Source organism: Mus musculus, chromosome 8 (assembly GCF_000001635.26).
Source record: "Mus musculus strain C57BL/6J chromosome 8, GRCm38.p6 C57BL/6J".
In the NCBI taxonomy this organism is placed as follows: domain Eukaryota; kingdom Metazoa; phylum Chordata; class Mammalia; order Rodentia; family Muridae; genus Mus; species Mus musculus.
Window position 1 is genome coordinate 32,681,056 of NC_000074.6, and position 21,251 is coordinate 32,702,306.

Below are 21,251 nucleotides of genomic sequence, written 5' to 3' on the forward strand. Positions count from 1 at the left end.
TATGGACTGGAGCCAGGGACCAAAATAAATGTTTCTTCTTTTGTTGTTTTTCTTCAGTATTTTTGTGACAGTAACAGGAACCTGACTAATACAATGCTATATATGGCATTTTCTACCTGAAAAAATCATATTTGATATACTAATTTATATAAAAATTGTCAAAGAAGTGGAACTTCAAGATCCAAGGCTTATACATATATAACCTATCAACCTGTCAAGATGTAAAACTAGCTCATAAGAAAACTTAGTAGAAGTAGAAGAAAAATTCAAAAATTCAAAATAGAAATAACAAACATTTTTTAGGGCATTTAATGTCACAATCATAAAACATGGCTGAGGAAAATGACCTAATAAAAATAATCATCATAAAAATAAAATTATATTTAGGATATATCATACGTGCCAATTAGAGAAGACTGAGCTGGAAGATGACCTTGGGTTTTCTCAGATAGTAGTTTAAATGAATAAATTCCTGAAGAGTATTAAAGAAAGTCCATGGCTCAGAGAGGCTAGAAACAGTGTTTATCTTTTTTAAAAAAAAGGTTAAAACCAAAAGTTTAGATTGGATACATTAAAGAAAATGGAAGTTGAAATCATAAAAGACTGAAACTTCAACTAATGTTAATTTTCCTATCTGTGGCATTTACAGTGCAGCCCTACATGCACAAATCTCCCTCAATATATATAGACATATGATTAAAAATAAAGTACTTTTAAGAATAATTATAATATTTGAAAAGAAGTCAATGATATAGTCATTTCAAGGGGTCAAAATAATAGATATCTGTTGAGATTTGTGCTTTTGTTCCATTGCCTTCACCACAGCTGTGTGAATAGAGACATTTAAATACTGTTGCACAGACACACGCCAAGTGAGAACCACAGAGAATTTATGAAGGTTGTAATGGAAGTCTTTTTCATCACATTCTCCATGACTTGTTTTCCCCATTATTTTTTATTATTTTTTAAAAGTGTTGTATTTAAAACTAGGCTTGGTAGCATATGCCTATAATCTTAGTACTTGTGAGGAAGGGGAAGGATAAATTAGGAGTGAAAGACCAGTCTCAACAACACAGCAAACTAGAGTGTAGCCTAGGCTATAGGAGAATATATATATATATATATATATATATATATATATATATATATATATATATATATATATATGTATGTATGTATGTATGATATAATGTATATATTATATCAATAGCAAAATTAATAGTAGTTTTAAATTTCTATAATATGATCAAAATGCTAATCATAGTTCATATTTTATTATTTTTCCTTTTGTCTCTTAATTTTATCTGACTTCAGTTTTAAAAAGTATTCTATAAAAATATGCATCTCTCTTACATTTTTATGTAAGAAAGAATACTTACCTGGGACCCTAAGAGTCAGGAAACGTGGGTGAAGAACCTACCTTTAACCCAAGACAGTGGGATGGATGCTGATCTAGCTTGTGTTGTACTGTTTATAAAATCAATTTAGATTACCAGAGGTACCAAGCCAAACTCTCTAGTTGGATGCATTATTTTTCCTCCTTATCGAGAAAACAAGTTACATCATTATCAGACTCTCTTAAAGGAAATCTTTTTGGCTATCAGTTACAAAACATATATTCATTACAGTACCACTCATAACAGCCAAGATGCACCAAAAATCTCAGTGCTTAGTGTAAGATATGGACAAAGGGAACAACCTCAGTGCTGAGCGTAAGATATGGACAAAGGGAAAACACTATAAAACAGAGTGTTCTTCTTTAAGAAAAAATTCTTCAATGTACAACAACACAGATAAACGTGGAGAACATTACACTAAGTGAAACAAGACACACAAGACATGTAAGATACACACTGGATGACTCTGCTTGCGGGAGATAATATCGAGTATACAAACTTATTGAATCAAATTATAGATGGTGGCTACCAAAACTGAGGGAAAGGGAAGGAGAGACTCTGTAGGAATATGGTTTCAAATATGAAAAAGTACAGAGATTTGCTGTGCAACAATGTGATTATGACTAAAAATACTGAACTCGGTGCTTAAAAACACGTTCCTAGAGCAGACCTCACAGTGAGTGTATAAACTACGAAGACACAAATTCAAGCCCACAGAGCTGTATTTTTGCCTTAGCATGAGAACATTTAGTAAGTTTTTCTTCTTTCTTTTTTTCCCTTTATCATCATCATTTTCTTGCAAAATATCTATTGAGCACTTTAATTATGATCAAGCAGTGAGATGGGTCAAAGATACAAATCAAAACTCAACGAGACAACCACAGACTCTGTCTTCATTACACATGCCTTCTCATGATAGGTAAAGAGGAATAATAGATAAAATACCATTTTAAAAGCAGAAAACACTATCACGGTCAAAACAAACAAACAAACAAACAAACAAACAAACCCTCATGTAAAAGTCACATTGAGGAGTAAACTTTCTCTCAGTATATGATAACAGTGCATCCAAGCTGACTGTGCCACAGAGAAAAACACACATTAGCTTAAATGCCTGGACAATGGTGAAGACCTTTGAGAAGCAAGGGCATGTTATGCCAGTGGCCATCCCTGTGTCCTACTTCCTGGGAAGATAAAAGTGTCCCTGAGGCTGGGACTGGCACTTCAGACTAATAGATCAGGGTAAGGAACCAGCCTGACAGGTATTTCTCTTTTAATTGTAGTAGTTTTCCTTGGAGAGATGACCCTGGGCTCTGCTCCCTATAGTTAGCCAACTGAATTTTACAAAACCATTGCCAACAACTGTAGTCAGGTCTTCACAATTTACTAAATGTTTCAAATATAGCCTCTTACTGTAGCTTTAACTTAGAGAGCTGTGAAATTGATTACAGGAATCTTCTGAATGCATTAATGTGTGACATTAATCAGTAAGGAAGAATGCATAGTTATAGCTTCCATTTACCAAATAATTTACTCCACTGAAGTCAAATAGAGTCACTTACTCATGTGTCTGTTACAATCAAAACCATTGGGTCAATCATTACACTTTAATATGATTAATGATCAATGTGCATTTTTATGTGTGTTTTATTTTATCAATGAGTGTTTTTCCTGGGAGTTAATAATGAGAGGACATAAGATTGGGTGACATTTTAAAATCAATACTATAAATACATACATCTAAATAAATTATGCCATCTTATAAGAAAATAGAAAATCTATACTCTATAAAGCAGAAGTAATTGTTCTACATTTTTATTTAATATTATAATATAATAAGCCCAATATTGATGAGAGTGTGCAAGAATTATGGAATATTAATATATTTGTAGCATAATTCATTTAAAATGACAGTAGTGATAAGATTACTGGCTTGTAAATGGATGTTATATGCTTATAATTCATTTGGCTTAGTAGCAGGTTTTGTTTTTAATCCAATTACTGAAGACTCAAATAATCATAGGAATTTGCAGTAGAAAAATATATCTTCAATTAAGCAATAAGTACATTTAAAGACACTTCATAATGACAATTTTCCAGATGAAGGCACATATTCTTCCTCTATATCATACTCCATCTCTTCACTATCATAACCAAGATTTAACTGCTTATTGCCTGAAAGCTGCTTAAAGCTTTAGAAGTTATCATTTCTCTTTGTTTATTGTTTTAAATTGGATCTCGTGTAGCCCAGGTTGGCCTCATACTAGCTATGCAACCAAGAATAGCATTCAACTTTTTATTCTCCTGCCTTCAACTTCTAAGCATTAGAGTTATGGGCTTGAAGTGTGCTTTGTGCCTATTTATGTAGTGCTAGAGATTAACTCTAGAACTTTCTCTGTGCTAAGCAGGCACTTAATCAAATGAGGAAGATTTCCAGTTCATTACTGTATATGTTTTAAAAATTCAGTCTGGTTAGCTGCTTTCTAGGAAGGCAAGATGATCAATAGGTGTTAGCTCATGTCTGTATCTTACAGAAATGACCCTACAGAATGACTCTGTGGCTATGAAGCAATAAAAACCTTCAGTGTTATGAACTCAGTCTTTTACGTTTTCTGTTCTTAAATGACTACATATATATATATATATATACATATATATAGTGTTATACAAATATATATTACATATCATGTATGTAGTTTCGTGCATAAAAGAAACATTTAGTTCAAGGTTATGCACTTTGCTCAGTTGTTATTTTTAATAAAATGACAAACCCATACAAAGTCATCTTAAATGTGTCTGATACATAAAAATAATGATAAATCAACAGTTTTTCTCATAAAACTTTTTATTGGATATTTTCTTTATTTACATTTCAAATATCCCCTTCCTTCCCTCTCAGAATGAAAAGATTTTCATAGCCATAAAACACTCAGAAAATTATTAAGTAAAGTCAGTCTTGCTAGAAATCTGGTTGATTTCATATCTAAGTATAAATCTTGCTAACAGTAATAAATAAAATAAAAGGCTAAAGGTTTTTCTTTCCTGGGACTGAAGAGATGGCTCGACAGTTAATAGAATCCTCCAACTTACAGAGGACATTGGTTTGGTTCCCAGCACTCACACAATAGCTTGAAACTGTTTGTGTCTCAAGTTCTAGAAGACAGGATGCTCTCCTCCAGACTTCACAGGCAACAGGCATGCATGTGGTACACACACACACACACACACACACATACACACATAGATATAGATATAGATATAGATATAGATATAGATATAGATATAGATATAGATATAGATATAGATATAGATATAGATATAGATATAGATATAGATATAGATATAGATATAGATATAGATATAGATATAGATATAGATATAGATATAGATATAGATATAGATATAGATATAGACATAAATATAGACATAGATATAGACATAGATATAGACATAAATATAGACATAGATATAGACATAGATATAGATATATGTATGTATATTCAAATATATCAAATAAAAAACTGAAAGTTATTCTTTGTAACACATCCAACAATAGCAATGTATAGCAGGAGGTATATTTTCTGACCCTAGCCCAGCTCCTCGCACGCCCTGTCATGGACTGCCTTTGTGATTAAGCTATGGGTCCTACTGCTTTTGTCTCACCCTAGTCAAGACGTCACAACAGCCTCGTTTTGTAGGTACGATTAATATCCATGATGTACTGGTTTTATATAAGGGAGATTACTGTGGCTGGGCTTCATCTGATTAGTGGGAAAGCCTGCAGGACAAAAGCTGAGGATTCTCTGAAAAGGACTAAACTGCCTCAAGATAGTTTATTCATCATAGAATACTGTCTTGCTCTCAGTCTGCAGGCACATCTTCAGAGTTCTGACTTGCTTGTTCCAACAGATGTGCATGTGCCAACTATTTAAATACTTCCATTCTATGTCGAAATATGAAGTAGGTTCTCCATAGCTATGGCTTCCTTTTTGCCATAAGAGAAGGTTCAAGTCAGAATACAAATATTCTTCAGAAGGTGGTATCTTATGGAATAAGAGAAATGTCTATTTCTTTGGCATGGATGAAATAATAACTATAAAGATAAAGTAAAAGTTGTCTCCAGAGCCAAGGGAGCAAAAGTTCCACTAAGTAGAGGGAATGCTGGAAATCACCTTGATTACTATCAAAAACTCTACAAATAGAGTTTTTACTATTTTCCTGGCCTAAAGCTCATTAATTTGTTCAACAAATACACCATTGTAAACTGTGTGCAAACCCTCTACTGGTATGATATTACTAGGACATCCACCCTAGTCTCATCATTGTAGAGTATGACCTTAGTATGCACAAAATTCTGTATTCACTTCCAAAACATATATATGTAACAAACACATATATTCATGTAGGCACTTATGGCATTTACAATCTGAGGAAAGACTTAGTGTCATGAAGTAAATAAAGTAGCATAAGATACAGATAGAGTGTGACATGGCCACTCTTCTATTGCTGTGAAGAAACATCATGATTATGGCAAGTCTTATAAAAACAAAGCATTTAATCGGAGGTTTGCTTATAATCTTAGAAAATTAGTCCAAGATCATCACAGTGGAAAGCAGACAGGTATGGCATTGTAGCAATAGTTGAGAACTTTACAGCTTGATCTGCAGACATCAAGTAGAAAGAGGCACTGGGCCTGGCGCCGGCTTTTTAAACCTCAAAACGTACCCTTAGAGACACACCTTCTTCAACAAGCCACGCCTCATAATCCTACTAAACAATTCCACGAACTGAGGATCAAGCAATTTAAGGGTATGAGCCTGTGGTAGCCATTCTCTTTCAACTTATCAGAGAGGATAAAGGCAACATTAGGCAGGGGTACCTCTATAGAAGGGCTATCAAAAGTGAGAATGCCTATGGAAAGACAGAGAACTTCAGCAATAAGAAACAGCAGGCATTCATTTTGGGGAGGAAGGGAGAAAAGGCCAAAGTGGCTACAGAACATGGCACAAGAATCCCTGGTAGGAAATCAGGATACAGATAGAATAGACCCAGTCAAAAAAACTTTCAAATAAATTATGAGTGCAATGGAAGTGTTATGTTAAAAAAGAAAAACAGCACTCATTTATTGATCTCTCTCAGGGTATTCATGAACATGCATCCACATATATACCACAACATACATGTGGAAGTTACAGTATAGCTTTCAGAAGTCAGTTCTCTTCTTCCACCATTTGGATCCTAGGTATGGAATTCAGCTTATCAGCCTTGATGGCAAGCACCGTCACCTGCTGAAGCATCTCTCCAGTCTAGTATTATTCTTACGGTCTTGCGAAAATTCTATGTCCCAGTATAGGAGAATGCCAGGGACAAGAAGCAGGACTGGGTGAGTTGGGGAGCAGGGAGAGTGGGGAGGGGAAAGAGGGGATTTTTGGAGAGGAAACAAGGAAAGGGGATAGCATTTGAAATATAAGTAAAGAAAATATCTAATTAAAAAAAAGTTTGTTTTCTGATAGCTATAGGTCACTTGTATCTCTTGGGGTCCAAATGTATGTGACACAGGCATTGACAAGCATGGACAGGATGAAGTTTTTTGATAAAGTATTTTGAAATATATGAAGGATGCCCTTTTTTGAAAACTTAATAAGCAGACAAAAATATACCAGCATGGGAATATTTCCTCCTCAAAACCAATGTTCTGTGCATTTTGGGGGGAACTGTACTATAAAGATGTTCCAATCGATGGCTCTGAAAGTCTTAAACTAATAAAATGAATTTAATTCCCCAAACATGCCTATAAGGGACTACACTGTGAATTAGGAAGTGTTTTTTGATGGCATAGTTCCTTCAATATGAGACAGCCCTGTTCTTTGAATAAAAATAGACTTACATTTCCCTTTAGAGAAATGCTGAATGAAGTAGAGCCAGAAGCAAAATGAGGATAATTTGCTCACAATAATATCTGTAAAGATGTACTGAGCCGGAAAAAAAAAAAAAACTTTCTGAAAAGGAATATACAATACATGACTGTGTCAGGAGGGACACATACAGTTGGAAAATATCAATGAGGACTTTATACACTTTGAATTCAGAAAATAAATTTTGGTTGACATCAACAAGGTGGTAAGAGATCATTGAAACTGATTAATATAAAGCTCAGTTGTGAAGGGGAGTCTTTCTTAGAGGCGAATGATGGAATTATCATGGGGTTTCCAGGTACTCTATGGCAGGAAAACCTACAGAGACAGTCTTTCATTGGAACACAGAGTTTGGGGTCCTCTGAAGACAAAGACAAAGAAAATGACTGTAGAACATTTTGTTGAATGGAGGAAAGCTTTAATTGAGGAGTAGTATCCCCAGACATGCCATGCAAGTCACTTCTGTGGCATCAGGAATGTTGACAACTCTCTTTTATACATTCAAACTCAATATTCAATATCATTACCCATCTCAAAAATGGTGACAGGATCAAAGACAAGATTTCTTATGAGAAAATATTTAGTCTGTTTTTTTTGGGGGGAGGGGTTGTTTTGTTTTGTTTATAATCACTTGTTAGGTTGTTGACATAGCTTGTGCTCTTTCACATGAACTGTAACAGAAGAAGTCAATGTAGACACTCCGTGTAGCACAATCAGTCTTAATGCAAAAGTTAAACCAGTGGTAGTAAATCTGTTTGTTTCAATATTCTAACCTAAAGTCACTTTCTAATATGCCTTCTTCAGGGAATCATGTGTTATGATGGTGAATGAGAAAGTGCTTGAAATTATAAAGAAAAAGATAAAATAAATGTAGAAATTACTCTAAATTACGTTATAAACTAAAATATGAACAAACAAATTGATAGGAGAGAAGGAAAATAGCCAATAAACCGAAAGATGTCAGTGTTACAAGCAAGAACAATTTAAATTTATAATACTGTTTCACCCATACAGCAGGCAAAAGCTTTCTTCCTAAAATATTTTACCAACCGTCATTCACAGTGGGATGGCTAGTTTCATTGCAATCGGACAAGAGCTAGACTTATTAGGAGAACAGGAACCTCAAGTGAAAAAATGTCCTGCACATAATTGTCTTGGGAGCAAGCGTACAGAACATTTTCTTGATTAATGATTGATGTACAAAAGCCCAGCTCACTGTGATCCATGCCAACCCTGGAGAGGTAGTCCTCCATTGTATAAGAAAGAAACCTTAATGATCCAGGAATAACAAGCCAGGAATTAGCCCTCTTCCACGGCCTCTACATCAGTTATTCCTTCAGGCTATGATGGACCACAAATCTGTAAGACGAAATAAACCCGTTCCTTCTCAACTTGCTCTCGGCCATGGCATTTTATCCCAGCAACAGAAGCCCTAACTAAGAAACACACTATCGACTCAATTTTACTAATACACATTTGTACAATAATGTATTCAGAAAAGGAGCTGGAGAACTTTATATCATAGCATTAATCCTAATTTTATCTATATGCTGACAATTTATTTTAATGTTACATTTTTATAGTCTTCCTCGAGTCTCTGAATTTTATAAAGTGATAAGTTTTGCAGTGAAAAGTTATTAAAAACAAGATAAACTAAATAGTGAAATATGTTATCAGGAGACATTTAAATTTATTACTACTCTTTAAAAACATATTTTCAGAGCACAAATTTAAAATTTTAATTATGAAAAAAAGAGGCATGTGTTTCAAGAGGGTAATTACCAAAGCAACACACACTTCATTACATAGACATCATACTGATAGGAATATAATTCAACTTTACTGAGATAAATGTAGTAGAAATGTTTGGTCACCCTACAACATGGCTTAAAAACACTTGAGAATAGAAATAGCCTAAGAAATCAAAAATTGACAAATAGACAAAGAAGGTGTAGTATAAATACACATTGGAATACTATTCAACCATAGAAATGTACAAAACCCTCCTGTTCATGACAACATGGGTGGAACTAGAGAACACTTTGTTAACTGAAATAAGCCAGGCACAAACACACCAGCATTAGATTATTCCACTCTTATTTATAACTTTATAAGGCAGATCTCATAAAAACTTAGAGTTACAATGGTGATTGCCAAAAGCTTAGGGGTCTATTAGGGAATGATGACAAATGGTTGGTGGTGTATGCTAAGCCACACTTAGATAGCAACAAGTGGTATGTGATTGCACAATGGGGTGACTATAGATATACTATGCACTTCAAAAGGCTGGAATATAGAACTTTAAACGTTTTTATCATAAATGTGATAAATATGTGAGGAGATGCTTGTTTATCATGATTTGAAACATTCTATAATATACAGAGGTCACCCAACAAATTTGTGTAAGTTTTCATTTTTATCTGTCAGAAACAATTTAACAAATCTTAAAAACCGCTAAGGGGACGCAGAGGTAGCTTCGTAAATCAGTGTCTACCACAGAAGTATGAAGACATGAGTTTATTTTCCCACATCTTTTGGAAAGAGAGAAAGAGAGAGAGAGAGAGAGAGAGAGAGGGAGAGAGAGAGAGAGAGAGAGAGAGAGAGAGAGAGAGAGTTGTGCTGGTGTGAGCCTACATGACTAACACTGGGAAGGTTAAACTAGCAAGATCCATGGAGCTGGCTGGCCATCTGGTCACATTTGAATGGTAAACTACTAGATAAAGGAGAGAACCTTGACGTCTGATTTCCACATGCATTTGCACACACATGAACACCCACCTGTACATACAAAAACATAAACCAGGGTGGGGGAAAAAGAAAAATACTAACACATTGAATCATATTGCTGCAGTGGATGTAACTTTAGGTGTCTGAGACTGAGTAAGGCAGTCGCCATCATTGTCACCCGAATAAACATGATAATGGCTTTCTTCTTGTCTCTTGCATCAAGTTTGACCTCTTAGTACAATTATGTTCTTTAATCGCATTAATGATCTTTACTATTTTTTTTAACAAAAATGAATATTACAAAGAATCACATTTTATTTTTTAAAGATGTATTTTTATGTGTAAATCCATTTTGCTCTGTGTATGTCTGTGCATTGTATGTGTGCAATCTTTCAGAGACCAGAAAGGACATTGGGTAATCTGGGCTGTTGTTACAAACAATTGTAAGTCACAATGTTGACCCTGGAACCACTAAATAAGCAGTAAACTATAACTACCAAGCCATCTTCCAAGCCACCCTCATTTCATTTTTACATATGACAACTTCATGAAGTTATATGAACTTAGCTTTGGATTGTCACTTAAAAAATAAATAAGGGTGCAGAAAAGTGGCTAAAAGCAGGGGCTTTATAGTCAGAAAACAAACCTTTATTTAAATTTTCAATCTGGGTTAATAGCACTATGGTGGTTAAAAAGTTACTTAACTTCCTTACACACACAGTTTCTTAGGTGGGAATGCAGTGATCTGGCATTTGAAAAATACAGTCATGTCACCTATTTGTATAGCACACGTTTTCCATGTGTTCTAAAATATAAGAAAAATGATCAGCAAAAGGAAGCATCTAATAACATTGGTTCCCAAGCCAATGGGAGCAAGGGAATCCTTTTATCTTTAGGCAATAGCCATATCTCTGTTTGTTCCTCAGTTTTCATCTAAAGTAAAGTCAAAGGCAAAGAAATTAACCTGCAAATTCTACTTTGGAGTGATATACAGTGGTAACAGGTTGTATCAGCACTAAATTTTGTCAGTGGAATCAGCAAAAAGTCTTCAAATAGGGTTTAGCATTGAGTGGTGAGTAGGAAAATAAGGTCTTCCTTGGTCTACATTGGAAGGTCCACACATTCTTATAATCACAGGCATCTGTACAGTGATGACAAGTAGGTGCCCTAAGAAATGGAAGATTAAAATACAGGAATAACTCTAAAACTGGTCCATGATCAAAAGTCAAGTAACACCTCCAAGAAAGAAACCTTTCCTCCAATACTCTCAGCTCTCATGTTTTAGTTCTTGTTACGATGACAAAAAAATATAGCTGAGTCTTATAGCTACATACATAAAACAACCATGTTTTAATTAGAATAAGTCTACACATTAAAAACCAAGCATACCGTGAAAGTATGTGTACTTTGCTTTTGTAAAATTTGGTAGTTGACTAAACTCCAAGTGGGAAGTCTGCATTCTATCTGCATGTTTCATTAAAAAATAAGGTTGGAATCTATAGGGTTTATCCATAGTTACCCTTTGTATCCACAGATTTTGAGAAGAGCGAGAACTATGTCCATTCCATATCTTTTGAAGGGGTACATCACTGTTAATAAATCCAGAGCTCCCTAATTAGAAGCTGTCTTAGGGTTTCATTGCTGTGAAAAGACACCATGACCATGGCAACTCTTATAAAGGACAACATTAAATTGAGGCTGGCTTACATTTTCATAGGTTCAGTCCATTATCACCATGGTGAGGCATGGCTGTGTGCACTTAGACATGGTGCTGAGAGTTCTACATATTCATCCATGCAGCAGGAGACTGTGTTTGACATTGGGCATAGCTTGAGCATAGGGGACTTTAAAGTCTGCTCCCTCTGTGACACACTTTCTTCAACAAGGCTAGAACCCTTAATAATGCCACTCTCTATGAGCCACACATTCAGTCTATGGGGCCATACCTATTCGAACTACCACAGAAGCAAATTTGTACTAGTGGGAAACAAAACATTCCTAGGGAAGGCAGGACTAAGACATGGAAGTTTGCCTGGCTCAGTTCTTGGAAAAAAGTTATTGTTATACTGCACTTATTTGCAGTATGTATTGCTGTCAAAAGAAAACCTTTACTTTCATTTTTATTGGTGTAATAGTGAAAAAAGTGACAGTTAAAGAACACATGAGGCAGGCAAAACAAAAGATAGCTAGATAGCAAATACATACAGAACACTGGAAACTTACAGTTTTCTTTCTAGACTTTGATCCACATTCATCGTGGTCCTATTAAATATGAGAATGTCCAAAACTGCTTACTCTACTGCTTACTCAAGACTACAAGTATCTAATATACTCAGTGCATTTTTCTTATACTTAATTTTCACCTGTTTTAATGGAAATGTTTTCCTTCTATATAACACATCAAAATTGCTTCACCATGGTAATTCTGCTTGCCAAGTAAATAACATTTCTTCACTAGCTACTGCATTGCCTGGTGGTTCTAAGCACTGTACACAAAGATAAACAATTCACAGCTTTGCACCATAACTAGGTCCTCAAGTAATATGAATAAAATAAAATGTGAATTACCCAATTGCCTCAGTAATAAAATATAATTCCCAAGTCTCTCAAAAAAGTAAGTATAATAATAATTAGCACTAATTAATAATGAACCTTAGAATTTTAACTACATGAAGGGTACCAAACACATAGAAAATCATGTCTTAATAGCCAATGAAAAAAATCAATGAGTTAATCAAACAAACAAAAACTGGGTTTTACCAAGAGCTGAGATGGAACAATAGACCATCTAGACACTGCCCCACCTGGGGAATCCATCCTATAATCAGTCACCAAACCCAGACACTATTGCATATGCCAGCAAGATTTTGCTGACAGGACCCTGATACAGCTGTCTCTTGTGAGGCTATGCCAGTGCCTGGCAAATATAGAAGTGGATGCTCACAGCCATCTATTGGTTGGAACATATGGCTACTAATGAAGGAGCTAGAGAAAGTACCAAAGGAGCTGAAGGGGTCTGCAACCCTATAGATGGAATAACAATATGAACTAACCAGTACCCTCAGAGCTTGTGTCTTTAGCTGCATATGTAGCAGAAGATGGGCTAGTCGACCATCATTGGGAAAAAGAGGCCCCTTGGTCTTGCAAACTTTATATGCCCAGTACAGGGAAACTCCAGGGCCAGGAAGCAGGAGTGGGTTGGTTGGGGATCAGGGTGGGGGGAGGGTATAGGGGAATTTAGGGATAGAATTTGAAATGTAAATGAAGAAAATATGTAATAAAAATGTTTAAAAAAGAAAGTTAAGAAAGTAAAAAAAAAAGACTAAATCAAGAAAAAGTGTCAGACATACACAGATTACAGACTTATTTTAGTCAGAAATAGTCGAGGACAATTTTTAAATATTTGAAAGGTTGTCATATAGGGGTAGAGCCTTGTGGACTTCCCCTCATTCACATTGGAATATTGTACTGGTTGGTTTTGTGTGTCAACTTGAGACAAGCTGGAGTCGTCACAGAGAAAGGAGCCTCCCTTGAAGAAATGCCTTCAGAAGATCCAGCTGTAAGGCATTTTCTCAATTAGTGATCAAGGGGGTGAGGGGAAGGCCCAGCCAAATGTGGGAGGTGCCATCCCTGGTCTGGTAGTCCTAGGTTCTATAAGAAAGTTAACTGAGCAAGCCAGGGGAAGCAAGCCAGTAAGCAGCACCCCTCCATGGCCTCTGTATCAGCTCCTGCCTCCAACTTCCAGCCTTGTGTGAGTTCCTGTTCTGACTCCCTTTGATGAAGAACAGCAATATGGAAGTCAAACTGAATAAACTCTTTCCTCCCCAACTTGCTTCTTGGTCATGATATTTAGTACGGGAATACAAGCCTTGACTAACACAAATATGAACTGGTATTGTCATTATGCCTTTCCTGTTCAGGCAACCAGTAGTTCACGAGTTTATTTTTTCCTTTTGTGTCTAAGAGATACTACTAAGCAGCAAGTATCCTGGTCTTTGATCTTAAAACCATTTGTGATATTCCTTAAGCCTTGAGAGTAGGGGTTGCGTTGCTGAGGTTGGGAACCACAAATACACATATACATTTTGAGCAGTTCTGCATATCTGTATTTGTCTCTATCTGTAATAAGAAGAACCATGGATAAAGACCTATGTGTATTTGATGACAACCAGCAGAGAAAAAAAAAATCATTTTACTTTCCTGAAGAACTCCTTTATACATGGTCCCAAGTAGTCAGCCTTCGTCACATTTACATGCAAACAACACTAAATGCAAACAACACTAAATGCAAAAGATTGTATAGTCATGTATACATATAAAGTGTGAGTATATATGTGTATGTGTGTGTGTGTGTAAAACAGTAAAACGTATAAAGTTCTCAAAATAACTGTTTTAACAAAAGCATATTTGAAAAACATTTTGGTTTAGCAGATAAAAACCCCATCTACAGCTTATAATAATTTTGACCATAATAATTATTGAGGTTTCTGGTAAACACTGAGTCCTCCAAGATAAAATCACCCTCTAGGACAGTATTAACATTAATTATTTTTGTTTTGAAGTTGGAAATCACTTCAACAGCTTTTTATAGCATATACAATTTTCATTAAATATATAATTAAAAATAGAAACAATTAACAGAAAGCTTAATTATCTTCCAAAGGTTTGTTTGGCTAGATTAGAAAACACAATGAGAAATCATTCAGTACCTTGGATAGCTCTGGGAGGCCTGGGAGCCAATGCCCCAAACTGATTTAACTATTTCCTCCTTCCAAGCCTAATCCTCTTGTTAAAAGGTCCTGTCATTGTTGTGACTGATTCATTCCCCCTGAAATAAGAGAGACCTCCCTGTCTCACCCATACCCCATCACACACACAAAACATACTCACTTAAACATCTGGCCTGTTTGTCAAAAGGGAAGGCATCTTTTGACTGGGGAATATAGTTGTCACTTTAGAAAGCTGACCCAGGGAGCTGTATCTCATGGACGGTGACAGCTCATTCAAGGGAGGGTCTCTCTTGTTCACAATCTAGGATAAGGAATTTATCTCCAGGATGTGATAAAGAAGCCATCTGAAAGCAAGGCTAAAATATCACAAAACCAGAATTCAGTGATAGAGGTTCAAATCAACAACTCTCCCAAGAATGCCACACTGAATCATATCACTTTCGCATGAACTTTTGCATACATGGATTAACCTGTAAGAACCACCTATAAAATAATTGTCGTCACTAAAAGTAAAACTATTATTATGTGGTATGTGTCAGAAGTCTACGTTAAGTAAAACACTTTCAAGTATGTACTGTTCATCTTTCCCACTCTGCTTCCTTTGTTCCCCTGCTGTGTTCCTATGTGCATTTCTGCTTAGTAACTGTCACCTTTGAGTTGGATATTCACTTGCATACTTCTATCACATTAGATTACGAATTCCTTAAGAGTCTATATTGTAATTACTGCTATATCATCCATAATAGTAAACAGTATCCTAGACAGAGCAAGTACCAACATCTTTGCTGGACAAGGTAGATCTGAAATAATTCAACTCTGGTTTATAAAACAGCTGTTCTGAGCAGCATGATTGGGAACCATCCCAGTACATAATCTTATTACTGGAGAAGAGAAAGGGGGAAGAGTTGCTGTTTCTGACAGCAAGCATAACTCAGAGATTTGGGGCATCTGGAAATACTTACCCCATAAAGAATCCTACGAGAGTAACTAATACAAACCATGCTTTCAGATGAGAAATTGCTGAGGACTCGATTTATGCTCTCTTCTCTAGAGCTACATTTTAACATCTATAGGCAATATTATGAGAGTCCAGCAGAAAATGCACAAACACATGGTATCTTGGGTAACATGCAAATTAAAAAAGGCTCTGAAGAAGAAAAGGGATAGGATGAAGAAAGGAAGGAGAGAGAAAGAATGGAGAGAGGGAAGCAGTAAGAGGGAGAGGGAAGAAGAAAAGGGATTTATTCTTAAAAAGAAAAGATTATTAAAATTTGGTTTGAGGAGCAATCACCTAAATACACAGCTATACCACTCCTGGACATAAACCCAAAATATGCCCCACCATACTACAAGGATATGTGCTCTACTATGTTATGTTCATAGCAGCTTTGTTTGTAGTAGCCAGAAGCTAGGAACAAGCCAGATGCCCCTCAATTGAAGAATAGATACAGAAAAATGTAGTTCATCTACACTGTGGTTCATTTAATGCTTGAATTAAAAATAAGGACATCATGTATTTTGCAAGCAAATAAATGGAAGTAGAAAATATCATCTTGAATGAGGTGACCCAGAACCAAAAGGACATGCATGATTTGTACTGACTGATAAGTAGATATTAGCATAAAGTACTGGATTCCCATGATGTACCCTCCATACCCAAAGAAGTTAAACAAGAAGGAAGGCCCAAACAATGATGTTTGAATCACACTAAGAGGAGGAAACAAAATAGTCATAAGAGGTAGAGGGGAGAGGGAACCGAGGAGAGGAGGGATGAAGGAGGGGAATAGGAGTGCAGAACAAGGTATAGGGGCAGACAGGAGAGAGACCCAGGGGGCCAGGAAAATGAATGGAAATCTGCAGCTGCCTGGGATGGAGGGGGAAGGGGAGAATCTCTAGGAAATCCCAGAGACCTTAGATATGGGAGGCTCCCAGGAGTCAATGTGGGTAACTTTAGCTGAGATGCCTAACAGTAGGGACATGGAACCTGAAGAGGCTACCTCCTATAGCCATGCAGGAACTCCAGTGAAAGGATAGGGACACCAACCCATCCACTAAATTGTACCTAAAATTGGTCCTGTCTAAAAGAAATGCACAAGTGGAACAGAGACTGAAAGAAATGCCAACCAATAACTGGCCCATGGGCAAACACCAATCTCTGACATTATATACAATAAAAATATTATCTTATGCCTATAGACAGGAGCCTAGTATTACTGTCTTCTGAGAGTCTTTAGTCAGCAGGGGACAAAAACAGAAACAGAGACCCAGAGTCAAACATTACACAGAGGTTGGGGACATTAAGGAAGAGTTGGGGGACAGATTGAAGGCATAGAAGTAGATGGGAACCCCACAGGCAGACCAACAAAGTCAACAAACCTGGACCCCTGGGAAGTCTCAGAATCTGAGCCACTGAACAAAGAACATACATAGGCTAGAACAAGCCCTTCCAGCCACACCTTGGGCACATATGTAGCAGATAGGCAGCTCAGTCTTCATGGCTGCCCTGACTAGCCTCAGCAGGAGAGGATGCGCCTAAGCTGGCAGAGACTTCCTGTGCTAGGATTGGGGGATACACAGGGGGTTCTCACCCTCTCAGAGGATAAGGGGAGAAGGGCTGAGAGGAGGGACTCAGTGAGAGAAGGGCCGGGAGGAAAAACAACATTTGTGATATAAACAAAGTAATTAATTAATAAAAAGAAAACAATCTTCTTGTAGACTCGCAAGAATAAGACTGAATGGGAATAGTAAACGTGCTTTTGCTCAGTTTCTTAGGACTTCCTGGGTAAATGTTTTGGTGAGCTGCTTTGGGAGAGCTCTCTCTCTGAAGTTTATTGAAATAGATTTTTCTTTTTTTTTCCATTTTTTATTAGGTATTTAGCTCATTTACATTTCCAATGCTATACCAAAAGTCCCCCATATCCACACACCCCCACTCCCCTGCCCACCCACTCCCCCTTTTTGGCCCTGGTGTTCCCCTGTACTGGGGCATATAAAGTTTGCAAGTCCAATGGGCCTCTCTTTCCAGTGATGGCCGACTAGGCCATCTTTTGATATATATGCAGCTAGAGTCAAGAGCTCCGGGGTACTGGTTAGTTCATAATGTTGTTCCACCTATAGGGTTGCAGATCCCTTTAGCTCCTTGGCTACTTTCTCTAGCTCCTCCATTGGGAGCCCTATGATCCATCCATTAGCTGACTGTGAGCATCCAGAAATAGATTTTTCTACGTAAATAACTAACCAATAATTACTAAAAATTCCCAACGTTTAGTCTGTGCCTAGTTTTACCAACATCAGATTGACAGTCTATTTTTACTCTTAGAGATTTTTTTTTTATCCCACACACCATTTTCTAGTGAGTCAAGATAGTTATTAAGAATGGGGAGGGCTCACTTTAGAAAACCATCCGTGAGTGAGCTCTCTTCTCAATTCAGCAAGTTTCCCATTTACTGGGAATCAATTCCGCCAAATGTTTCCATGCAGCACATAAGGAACCATTGTACAAAGCCTCCGATCTCACTTAAACGTGAGCCTTGTGCAGCACGCATCCAAATTTCCATAAAAGTTACTCTGCTGGTGATCCTCCTCATTTCCCTCCATCTGTAATGAGTAGTTTCATTTTTCTTTCCTGCCCCAAGAACACCTAATCCTCACATTTTAACAAACAGAATTTGAGAGCATTTGTTGCCAAGAACCTGAGCATAATACAGCTGTGATGTTCCCATAACAGCTGTGATGTTCCCTGGTGGGTGTTAGCTCCTTACTTGTTAGTACATCATATATATTTTTTCAACATTTTAGATATGATTAGTTACAGGCAACATACTAAATATTCAAATTTAATTTAGTTAGGGTATCATCCTGCTCTCAGAGGCCTGTAAATTAAAGGGCACGAGAATTATAAGCATCATTTGGGCTTAAAAACATCAACCCATAGACATTCTTCTTGACTTGTCACCTCAGCTTTGTGCAGAATCAGGAATCTAGGTGAGGAGAACACAAAATCCAGGCTGCAGACAAGGCTGAAATTGTAACTGTCTCAGTGCAAACATCTGGCGAGCTCCGGACTCCCCACCACTGAGAACAACACAAAGACTGAGATGGAGCCGGGAGAAAAGAGTCTTCAAAGCCCTAGACAATAAGCCCAAGGATGACAGAACACTCCTGCCAATTACAGACTTACTACAAACAAAGAACAGGGCTGTAGACACAGCTCAGAGGCTGAGCACCTGCCTGGAACTCTGGAAACTTGACTCAATCTCCAGCACTAACTGGAGGGGGAGCAGTTGTGTGAGAAGACGAATAATCACACACTCAGAATGAAGCCACTATCTTTCCAAGTTACAAAATTAACATTTTAATAACCTATAAATCAAATATTTTTTTAAAAAATCCAAGTGACCATTTTAAGAACAAAAACTTTTGTAATTATTAAATAAGTGCTAGTAGTATAGTGTGACATCAAATAAATCTAAGTATAAAATAAAATTTGTATAAAATATGAATGAAATAAAATAGGGACATTCTGGGTTATTTTTTCCTCCTTTTCTTCAGCCAAGTACTATCCAAGAAATCACTAACCCTCTTGGGTACTGGTGTTCTCTTTCTTCGTCTGTAAAACAAAGACCTTGGACTAGAAAATAATTAAATTTAATTCTAGGAATAAATAGGCATTTCATTAAGTCTGTACACAAATCTGTCTTGTATTTAAACAGCTACAAAAAAGAAGATAGTTTCTGTATTTAATGCATGTGTTGTAGGTTTTAGAATTTACACTCTAGTTAGTCATAAAATTAATTGACTTTTGTTTTTCTTTCAAAACAATAACAGATGATTGGGATGTGCACAGAGAACCAAATAAACAACAGAGACCACGTGACCTTTCCTAGTTCTGTTTCTTTCAAGCACGGCAGAGCTAGGCGTGGAGGGTAAGAGCCAAGCTGTCAGTGGCTGGTAGGAACCATGCCAAGAAACTCCATCACAACTCCTTTGAGCAGACCATATCAGCAGAGGGTGAAAGAATTCTTTAGCATCCGACACTACAAAGCCAAGATCAGAGTATAAAACAGTCTGCCAGGAGTTGGATTTAAGTTGTTGGAACCACACAGAGGACTGTCTTCTGCACCTGAATTCCATGACTCTACAATGCAGTTAGAGACCAGAGTCAGCCTGTCCTCGGCACTGTGGCAGTGCCCTGGCAACCACCGGTTCTGAATGAGAACATCCACAGGATGCTATTAGAGCAGACTAAAGTATTTGGCAACATGAAAAATTAAACCAGCTCAAGAAAAAATGATAAAGATCCAAATTCCGTGAATGACATCTTTCCCAATGATCACATCTCAGTTTGGCTCAAGTAGGACGTATTTCTTCTCTGAGAATAGAATATCTTAGACAGCATTAGGTAATATTGTGAGTGATGGAAACTGCAAAGAAAACAGAATAAATGCTGGAAGTTTATCCTCAAGGAACATGTGCAAAGACTATCCTTGAGAAGAAATGGCAACCATGTCTGCTATCTACCTCTGCCGCCCACATGGCAGAAAGAAACTGTACAGTAACAGCATTCTTAGTACCAGGGCTCACAACCTCACCTTCTTTTTTCCCTAATAGAGCAGTAGATAACAATTGCAAATTTTTTCTGTCCAATAGTGCTTACATAATCCAAGGAATGCACCATAGTAAATCTCCTTCCCAGATGAGGAACTAGATGTCGGAGGTATTAGCTGATTTGTAGAAAATCATGTAGACAAATCTGGCTGCCTGTTGTGTGATGATCAGACCCAAGATGATGACAGGTAAGTTTTTATGAGGTTAATAGAATGGAAGGCTGTAATCCAAGTCTACCGAGAAGCTGTTTCGTGTCCCCTATCACTGTTGTTCTGTACCCTGTTTTATTGCCATTTCCTAGTACCTGAATACTCAGAGCTCTGACATTCCCATTCTTACAGTCTCTTGTTCATTGGACTTGTTTATTCTCCCCACTCTCTTTCATGTATTTAGACATTTTCTAATTTTAAATCCCTGAAACCCTTATTGTGGAGAGTATATATACTTTCTCACATCATAGCAAGGATAAGAAAGATCTCACCTTAGAAAAAGCCCTGTAGGATCCCAAAACACCTACTTACTGTTGCTGTTGCACAAACTTCCCTTGGGGAGACATAAACAAATACTTACTCAGATAGGGCATTGATGATTGATCAAAGTACCAATTTCATGGGAGCCTGGCTCTGTGAATCAATGCGTGTAAATATTTCCCTGCAGGAGGATAATGAAAGGTTTACATGCATGCATATGTGCGACCCCAGGCAGTCCGACCTTGACCAAAAGGTCTTAACCTGGTATGGATGATGACTTCCCTCCCTATGGCTGCATGGATGGAGTTCTTCCTTCAGTTAACTTCCTCCCTTTATATTCTCTAGCACTTCCTGAAACTCAAGCAGCTGAGGCCAGACCACATACAGATGACAGGGAAGCCATTG

General features: G+C 37.0%; 1 protein-coding gene across 21 annotated transcripts in view; it reads right to left on the reverse strand.

The window, feature by feature from the left end:
- Nrg1 (neuregulin 1) overlaps positions 1 to 21,251 on the reverse strand; it is a 1,084,158-nt gene that overhangs the window by 873,604 nt on the left and 189,303 nt on the right. The gene's annotated exons all lie outside the window — the stretch shown is intronic.